At 50.3% G+C, this 9,098-nt stretch overlaps 1 protein-coding gene and 1 pseudogene across 5 annotated transcripts in view; one reads left to right on the top strand and one right to left on the bottom strand.

Moving 5' to 3' along the window:
- Positions 1-895: 895 nt before the first annotated feature.
- On the bottom strand, positions 896-959 carry LOC123777877 (U4 spliceosomal RNA; annotated as a pseudogene).
- Positions 960-5,855: 4,896 nt separating this feature from the next.
- ADD1 (adducin 1) overlaps positions 5,856-9,098 on the top strand; it is an 85,445-nt gene continuing 82,202 nt past the window's right edge. For 2 of the 5 annotated variants that reach the window (XM_045774854.2, XM_045774855.2), the window contains exon 1: positions 6,128-6,316. The gene's annotated coding sequence lies outside the window, so the exon portion shown is untranslated. Of the gene's footprint in view, positions 6,003-6,125; positions 6,317-9,098 lie in introns of those variants that run through there. The other 3 variants (XM_087864328.1, XM_045774853.2, XM_045774857.2) reach the window with 3 other exon arrangements.

Genomic DNA, 9,098 nt, shown 5'->3' with positions numbered 1-9,098 from the left:
GACTTTTTTATTGGGGTGCTTCTGCATGGCATGGTGGGTCACGCACCAACTCTTGGTTTTGGCTCAGGTTGTGATTTCAGGGTCATGAGATCAAGGATCAAGCTCTTTGGACAGGCTCCATGCTCACAGGGGAGTCTGCTTGAGATTCACTCTGCCCCTCTGCCACCTCAAATAAAAAATTAATCTTAAAACTTTTTTATTATGGTAAAATATATGTAATATAAAGTTTACCATTTTAGGGGTGTCTGGGTGGCTCAGTTGGTTAAGCATCTGCCTTCTGCTCAGGTCATGATCTCGGGGTCCTGGGATCGAGCCCCACATCGGGCTCCCTGCTCATTGGGGAGTCTGCTTCTCCCTCTCCCTCTGCCGCTCCCCCTGCTCTTGCTCTCTCTCTTTCTCTCCCTGTCTTCCCCTCTCAAATAAATGAATAAAATCTTTTAAAAAATAATTAATGGCCTTTAAAAAAGTTTACCATTTGAAGCATTTTAAGTGTATAGTTCTATAGCATTATGCACATTCCCATTACTGTGAACCCTCACCACCCTCTATCCTGAGAACTCTTTTCCTCCTGTGAAACAGACACTCTGTCCCCATGAAACAACTCCCCATTCTCCCTCCCCTAGTCCCTGGCGCCTACCATTCCACTTTCTGTGTCTGAATTTCACTATTCTGACCCACAGTTGGCCAGTTGGCTCAGTTGGTTAGAGTGTGGTGCTAATGACACCAAGGCTGAAGGTTTACTCTCCGGACGACATCGGGATTTGGACACATAACCGACCGAGCCACCCAGGCGCCAGACTTCCTTCGTTTTAAAGGCTGAATAACATTCCATTGTGTGGATGGGCCACATTGTTCATCCATTCATCTGACAATGGACCTTGGAGCTGCTTTCACCTTTTTAGCAACAATCGCGCCTCGGATAAACCTCATTGGCTACGATACTGCCACTGCACGAAGCTATTTGCACATAAATTTTTTAATCAGCTCATCAGTGTCACTAATAACTCAGCTGATCTTTTGATTGGGACTTCGTTACAGCCGTAAATAATGCTGTCTTGTCAGTAATGCTGCTATGGACATGGATGTACAAATATCTGTTAGCCTCTCTGTGTTTTTTTTTTTTTTTTTTTGGAGCACACACCCCAAAGTGGACTTGCTGGGTCATGGGGTAATTCTCTGCTGACCTTTTTGAGGAAACAGCATACATTTTCCACAGCGGCTGCACCATTTCACACTCTCACCAGCAATGCACAGGGCTCCAATTTCTCCACATCCTTGCCAACACTTACTCCTTTCTTTTTCTTTTCTTTGTTATTATAGTAGTCCTCATGGAGGCCAAGTGGTATCTCGTGGTGATTTTGATTTGCAGTTCCCCAAAGATTCGTGATATTGAGCAGCTTTTTAGGTACTTATCGGCCATCTATATCTCTTTTGGAAAATGTCCAAGTCCTTTGCCCATTCCTTAAGTGAACTGTTTGCTTCTTTGGTGTCGAGCTGTAGACGGTGTTTTTAATACGCAATTTTCTTCAATGAGATTATTTAGGAGCAAAACCTGAAATGGGGATCTTGTGCAAGTGATTTATAGAGGGAATGTTCTCAGGATAAGTTGAGTGGGGAAATCAGGATAAGGCAAATTAAAAATAAAAAACAAAGGATGGAAGTGGTCTCAGCTGGAGTCTAGTTTTAGCTGATCCCACGGGAGCTCTGGAGTATGAATTGTCCCAGAGGTGGTCCTGCTTGGAGGTCAGGGCACCAGCCTTGCGGGCCCCTGGATCCGCCAGTTATTGGCTGTCCAAGTAGGGAGATGATCTCCTGGGCTGGGTGACATTGCAGACAGGGCTCTGGGACCATTAGCTGCTGCTAACACTCACAGCACCTGGGCAGGGCCCACTTCCAGCCCCAAGCCAGAGAGAGAATCTGGGCAGGGCACCAACAGTGACTACGAAGTCCACCCCTTGAACTGCTCATATCTACTTGTTCCTCCCAGGAAGTTCAGTCCATTCAGACACAAATTGTCCAGTATTCTAATGGGTCACAGTATCTGGGGGAACTTCTGAGAGATGGGTACAGAGATGAACTATAGCCCCCACTGCTGCAGTTGACCCCCAGACCACAAATGATACTCAACGTCTCCCTTTCTACCACCCATTCTAGCTTTCTTCACAGCTAACACTTTAGCTCTCCTGGACGGTTCATGCCTGAGGGTCTGAGCTCCTGGGAGCTGGCCCTCACCAAGACATGTTGCCACGCTCGCCTGTTTACCGTGACTGGGTGTGGGAGCCCCAAGAGATGCCCCACTCCTCTGAATGCCTGCTCTGACTGCCTGAGCACCAAACACATTCCTGCCTGACCCCATCGTGTGGCAGGTGGCCCTACATACTCCCAACAACGAGGGTCAGTTATCCCTACCAATGTGGCTACTCCCTTCTGTGCCCACTCATCTACTGGCACAAGTTGTCGCACGCGATCAGGTGACAGCCTTGGTTCAACATGACCATGCCCCCTGGTAGAACTCTCTTCTTTGGTGACCTCTAGGATCTCCAGGCCCATAGCACTTAATGTTGCAGAACAAAAGCACAAATTCCTCAAGTAGGTCACTGGGTATTGTATGTATTAGGGACAGAGCCTCGTAGAGTGGTGATTGATACAGCATACACACTGCTTCCCGGAGGCCAGCTTTCCACCTTCCAGGTGTCATCTCCAAGTTGGGGCCTCATCTGAATCTCCATGTGGCTAGCCCATCACTCTAGTACACCAGCAACTTCTGGATGGTGCATATTTGGTAGGAACGGTGGGCTCCTGGTCATATGTCCATTGCCATGCCTCCCTTGCCATAAAACAGTTCCTTTGGTAACTAGGCAGTTATGTGGGATTCCGTGTCAGCCAGTCAGACACTTCGTGAGCTCTTGATAGTGGTGCTAAGTATTGTAGGCAGAAAGGCAAATCCTCATCCAGATACATGGCAGTCTTGGTGAACATGAATTATTGCTTTTTCTAGAATAGAAGGGATCCAAGTTAATCAACTTGCCAACAAGTAGCTTGCTGGCTCCTGCAGGGACAGGTGACAGCTTCATTTGGCAGTGGCAGTAGCTTGGTCAGTCTTGGTTACAAGGAGCCCGTGCTGTTGGGCTCATGTATGGCCTCCACTCTGCTACCATGATTACTTCATGGGGGAGACCACTGTGCCAGCACGATGGGGGCAGAGGACAGAGCCTGGCTTATGCTCATTGGCCAGTCCATTCTATCTGCTTGGTCGTTTAGCGTCTCTGTGGTGGATGCTCACTGGTGAATATTAACATGCAATACAAAGATCTTCACTCTTTGAACCAATTCCCATAGGTCCCTCAACATGCCTTGTTTTCAGACCTTTTTGTCCCCAAACTGTCAGATTGTTCCTTCCAGGCTCCCAACCAACCAACTAAGCCATGTGTCACTGTCCATGAATCCAGGCCACATCTCCTGCCACACAAAGTGAATGGTGAAATTCACTGCCTGAAGCTTTGACTATGGGGGTGACTGCCCCTCACCACTGTCACTGTCTTTCAGGGCAGCTGCTGAATGAGGATACAGTGCGGCAGCAGGCCATTTTCAGCCCATACCAACATATTGAGCCAACCTTCCTATGAACCCAGCACATGCTTTTTGTTCCTCTGTCACTGTGTCGAGGGAATCCCTGAGACAATTGGTGGGAGCTGATAGATATTGGGTCTGGACCACGTCCCTCTGCATCTGCATGAAGCCTTCCAATCCTGGATCTGCCACTTAGATCATGATGTATCTACCCGACTTTGTGTCTTGGTAGCCTGATGGAACCAGGTGATGGGCAACTCTGGCCTCAGAGTCACTGTTGATTCCCATGGAAACATTCCATTTCTACCAGAGCCCAGTAGCAAGCCAGAAGTTACTTTCTGAGTAGCTTTGATTTGTGAGTTTGTAGTTTTCATCAGTTTAAAAAAGAAATTTCAGGGGCGCCTGGGTGGCTCAGTCGTTAAGCGTCTGCCTTCGGCTCAGGGCATGATCCTGGTGTTCTGGGATCGAGCCCCACATCAGGCTCCTCTGCTGGGAGCCTGCTTCTCCCTCTCCCACTCCCCCTGCTTGTGTTCCCTCTCTCACTGGCTGTCTCTCTCTCTCTCTCTGTCAAATAAATAAATAAATAAATAAATAAATAAATAAATAAATAAAAATCTTAAAAAAAATTTCAGCCATTTGTTTATAAAGATTTTATTTATTTATTTGACTGAGAGAGACAGCCTGCAAGAGAGGGAACACAAGCAGAGGGAATGGGAGAGGAAGAAGCAGGCTCCTAGCGAAGCCTGATGTGGGGCTCGATCCCAGAACACTGGGATCACACCCTGAGCCGAAGGCAGACCCTTAACAACTGCGCCACCCAGGCACCCCAAATTTCAGCCGTTATATCTTCAAATAGTATTTGTCTTCTTCCTAACCCCCACCCCTGTTTTCAGGGACTCCAATTACACATTTATTAGGTCTTCTGAAGTTGTCCCACAACTCACTCGTGCTCTGTTCGTTCTTTTCAAGCCCGTTTCTCTGTGTTTCATTTACTTTCTCCATGTCTTCCAGTTCACTTTTTCTTTTGCTGTGGCTAATCTGCTGTTAATCCCATTCAGTGTATTTTCCATTTCTGATGTATTTTCCACCTTTCAAAGCCCAATCTGGGTCTTTTTGGTGTCTACTTAACATGCTCAATCATCTTCTATTCCTCCCTCCGTCCCTTCTTTCCTTCAGCAAGCCCTCACTGAGAGCTCTTTTTTTTTTTTTTTTTTTTAGATTTCTTTTTTTAGTGGGGGAGGGGCAGAGAAAGAGGGAGAGGGAGAGAAGCAGATTCCCCGCTGAGCAGGAAGCCTGAGGCAGGGCTTGATCCCAGCACCCTGAGATCATGACCTGAGCTGAAATCAAGAGTCGACACTTAAATGAGCCACTCAGGCGCCCCCTTCACGGACAGCTCTTAAGCACCAGGCCTTGTTCCTGGGTGCAAGGGAAACAAAAATGGCTGATGTAGAATTGTGGGGTCTTGGCAAGAGTGCCCCGAGATCAGCGGTCACAGATTATTATTCCTAGACAATATCCCTGACCCTTCTGTGGGCAAAGCCAAAGAGGTCCCTGCTGGGAAGGGAGGCCCGGGTTCCACACGGTTCTACCCTGCCCCGTGCTGGGTCTCAGCTTCCCATGGGATAAAGGGAACAAGGAGCTCTGCTTCTCTGTGTCCTGGGCCTCTTAGGGGCTCAGATGAGACAAGAGGAGCGAGGGGGTAGGGGACGGCGCTGGTCTGGTCTTTAGGCTAGCCTCCGGGTCACTGGCAGGTGGCCTGATCTTGCCAATGCCCTGGCCTAGACTCCTACTGCGGTTCTGCGGAGGTGACTGGTGCTTGTTCATTCAGCATCGGCAGGCCAGGCCCTGGGCACCAGGAAGCCACCCTGTCTGTGGGGCCTTATCGCCATCCACAGACCCTGCTGTCCTGGCTCCACCCTGGCTGCGGGCCCCAAACTCTGCCTGTGACCCCGCCCGGGGAGGGGACAGAGACTAGCACAGGGCCGGGCACACGGGCGCAGGGTCCAAGGGTCCGCGTGCTGGAGGAAGGCACGAGGTAGGCAGGGAGCAGCCCGACCCCGGGCTCGGAGGGCCCCTCTGGCCTGGAACCGGGCCGTTTAGGACGCTCTGCTGCTCATCCCGGGCACCTGGCCTGCAGGGGGCCTCCACGAGTCTGTCCAGCGACAACGAGCGGGTGCACGAGAAGTTCTGAGAGAGCGGACGCCGCGGGCACAGCCGGGCCGTCGGCTTCAGCGACGAGGCCTGTGCGGCCGCGACCCGCCGTCTCGACGCTGCCGCCCAGCCGACCTGTTGTGCCAGACCCTCCACTGCGCGCCGGGGGCCAGCGGGACCGCACCCAGAGGGGTCCCCGCTGATCCGCGGCGGCCGCGGGCGGGGCCTCCGCCCTTACCCTCCCCTTCGCCGCGCGAGCCCCGCCCCCTCCGCTCCTCGAGGTCAGCCAATCGCAGGGCGCGTTGCTGGGCGGCGCGGCGCGGGCTGGGCCTATAGGGTGGCGCGTTGTTGGGCTGCAGCGCCGCAGGCCGCACCCAGCTCCGGCGGCGGGGGCAGCGCCGGGGGCTGAGGGGGCGGAGAGGCCGGGCTGGCCGGGGCTGCTGGCTGGGGAGCGCGCCGCGGACAGGGGGCGGAGCCGGAGCCCGAGCCGGAGCCCGAGCCGGAGCCGGAGCCCGAGCCGGAGCCCGAGCCGACGTGCGGCGGCCGCCCTCGGACCTGGGAGCGCCCGTGCGCTGCCAGCGATTCGCCCCCTGAGGTGAGGCCCGCGCGCGGGGGTGGCGGCGGGCCCGGGGCGCGGCCGAGCGGTGGAGGGGCTGCAGGCCGGGCCGCGGGGCCTGAGGCGGCAGCGGCGGCGCCCCACCGGCGCGGGAGGCCGGGCGGAGGCGGGCGGGGGCCGCGCCGGGCGGGGCGCTGGCGGGGCTCGGGTCGGGCGCGGGGGCTCGGGGCCGCGTTGGGAGGGGTGGTCGCCGTCGGCCGTGACCGAGTGCGGAGAGGACGGCGCCCTGTAGACCCTCGGCGGCGCGGGCTTCTCCGTGGGAGCGTCCGAGCCCCTGGCGTGTGGGCTGGGTGGTGGGCGGCGGGGGTCGGGAGCGGACGCTTGGTAAGCAGGTGCTGGCGACCGCCCGGTCCGCGGCCTCCAGCGCCCGTGGCTCCGCGCTGCCTGCGGACGCGAGTATCCGGTGCTGCCTCTCGGCTCTGGTGCGTTTGCAGGCGGCAGGCTCTGTCCCCCAGACCTGCCTGCAGACGGTAGTGAGCTGGCCCTGGAACTGGGCGGCCAGGTGGCTTGTTGGTCATCTTCTGGCTCTTTTCTTTCTTTAACGTTGTTGGGGGGTGGGGGAGGTGTCAGAGGGCTTCTGCCTTGAACGGTTACTTTTGTTTGTATTCATGTAATTCACGGCTCGGGATATTTTGTGGTGTTTTGTGTTCACTTCATGCATACCTGCCTTCAAATAAATACTGTGGTTCACCTGAAACTGCTGGTGGTGTGGTATGTGATTTTATGCCTGAATGACATAAAGCAACTGGTGTATTCCTAAGGACCAAAGCACGTCTGATAGTTGTGTGTATTGCTGGTAAGTTATTACAGAAAGATATTTTTGCGTGTTTGTGAAAGATGGATTGAAATCTTAATGGGGAGAAGAAATAGGCTTGCCGAAAGGCGCACTGTCTCCTTTGCAAAACCTCCGGTGCGGCCTCCGGTGAAAGCGAGTGGGAGCGGATGAGTAAGAGTTCAGCAGGCACCAACAGAGGAGAGGGCGTCTTTGGCCTAGCGGGTGAATGGTAGGAGGGTGGGATTGTAGAATACAACCTTCAGTTAATGGGCTGATGCTAGCGATGTAGAAATTATATTTTAAAATCTGAAATCTCAATATACCCCTCCATCCTGACTGTGGGGAAAACTAGAATAGTAAAGATGTTTTTTAAGGAAGTGAATGCTTTTGGCGGTCAGAACTGCTTTGCAGAGTTTTGATGTGGTTTACAGCGGGACAGCTGGTATTATTTGTTGTACTGCTTGTCGCTATGTTTAGATTTTAGTCACAGAGGCTCACTGAATGCCATGAACCCACATTCTACCCAGTGTCCAAAAGGTGGGATAGTTTTCTTTCTAAAATATAATTTAGACAGCTGACCATTTTCCCCTTTAAGTCTTTGACATTACCTGATACTGGTAAGGTTTTGTTTGGTGTTCAGCTCTGTGTTACTGATTTTACCATAAAAGCTGTTTCTTCAGATGGTTATTAGTTTCCAGTTAGTTCTTTGAAGTAGTCATTGTATTGTTAGAAAAATAAATACTCTGAAATGCTTTAAAAGATACTTTAAGGGGCACCTGGGTAGCTCAGTCGGTTAAGCTTCTGCCTTGGACTCAGGTCATGATCCCAGGGTCCTGAGTTTGAGTTGGGAATCGCATTCTGACTCAGTAGGGAGCCTGCTTCTCCCTCTGCCTCTGCTCCCTCTGCTTGTGCGTGTGCTCTCTCTGTCAAAAAAAAAAAAAAATAAAATCTTAAAAAAAAAAAAATATATATATATATATATACTTTAAAAAATATTGTTAAATCACATATCCAACCAGTGTTAAAATTTACCTTGTCTCAGTTTTTAAGTTTGACAATAAAAATATTTTTATTACATGAAACTCAGAGTACAAATGGATTTATTTATTTTACATGTTTAAGTGTTCTCAGGTATATGTAGAGAGAATGGTGTAATAAGTCCCTGTTTACCCTCATCTGGTTTCAACAGTTGTTAACTCATAGCTGGTCTTTATCTGTATCCCCGAAACTGAGATTTCATGTCATTTTAACTTCAATATTTCACTGTGTATATTTACATATATTTTTTAAAAAGATAAACACAAATACCACTATCATGAAAAATGAAGAATTTCTTAATACCTTCGAATATCCAACCAATGTTAAAATTTTCTTGATTGTGTCATAGTCTTTTTTTTTTGTAACAGTTGAATCAGGATCCAAATGCTATTTATATGTTGTGACTTGTTTTAATCTGTAGGTCCCCCTGCATCTTTTGTCTTGTAATTTATTTCTTGATGAAACTTGATGATCTGTCCTGTGGAGTTACACACAGTCTGGATTTTATTCTGTATTGTAGTTTACACAGAAATGACTGTGCACTGGTAGATAAATCTGAAGATGTGATCAGATTCAGATTTGATTTATTTTTAGCAAAAAGACTTCATAGGTTCCCTTGATGCTCAGTGTCTAGAGTCCTTATTTCTTTCTTTTTAAATTTAATTTAGAGAGAGAGTGTGCACACAAGCAGGGAGGAGCAGAGGGAGAAGGAGAGAGGATCTCAAGAAGTCTCCACGCTCAATGTGGAGCCCTCCACGGGGCTTGATCCCATGACCCTGAGATCACAACCTGAGCTGAAATCAAGAGTTGATTTACTTAACCAACTGACCCACCCAGTCGCCCCAGAGTCATTATTTTATTAAGCATTGAAAAGTGTTGATATTTTTTTTTTTTTTAAAGATTTTATTTATTTATGTGACAGAGAGACAGCCAGCAAGAGAGGGAACA

The sequence above is a fragment of the Ursus americanus genome, chromosome 8 (genome assembly GCF_024610735.1).
Source record: "Ursus americanus isolate L20-20 chromosome 8, mUrsAme1.1.p, whole genome shotgun sequence".
Classification (NCBI taxonomy): domain Eukaryota; kingdom Metazoa; phylum Chordata; class Mammalia; order Carnivora; family Ursidae; genus Ursus; species Ursus americanus.
The sequence above is the reverse complement of the archived record's forward strand: the minus strand, read 5'-3'. Positions and strand labels throughout refer to the sequence as shown.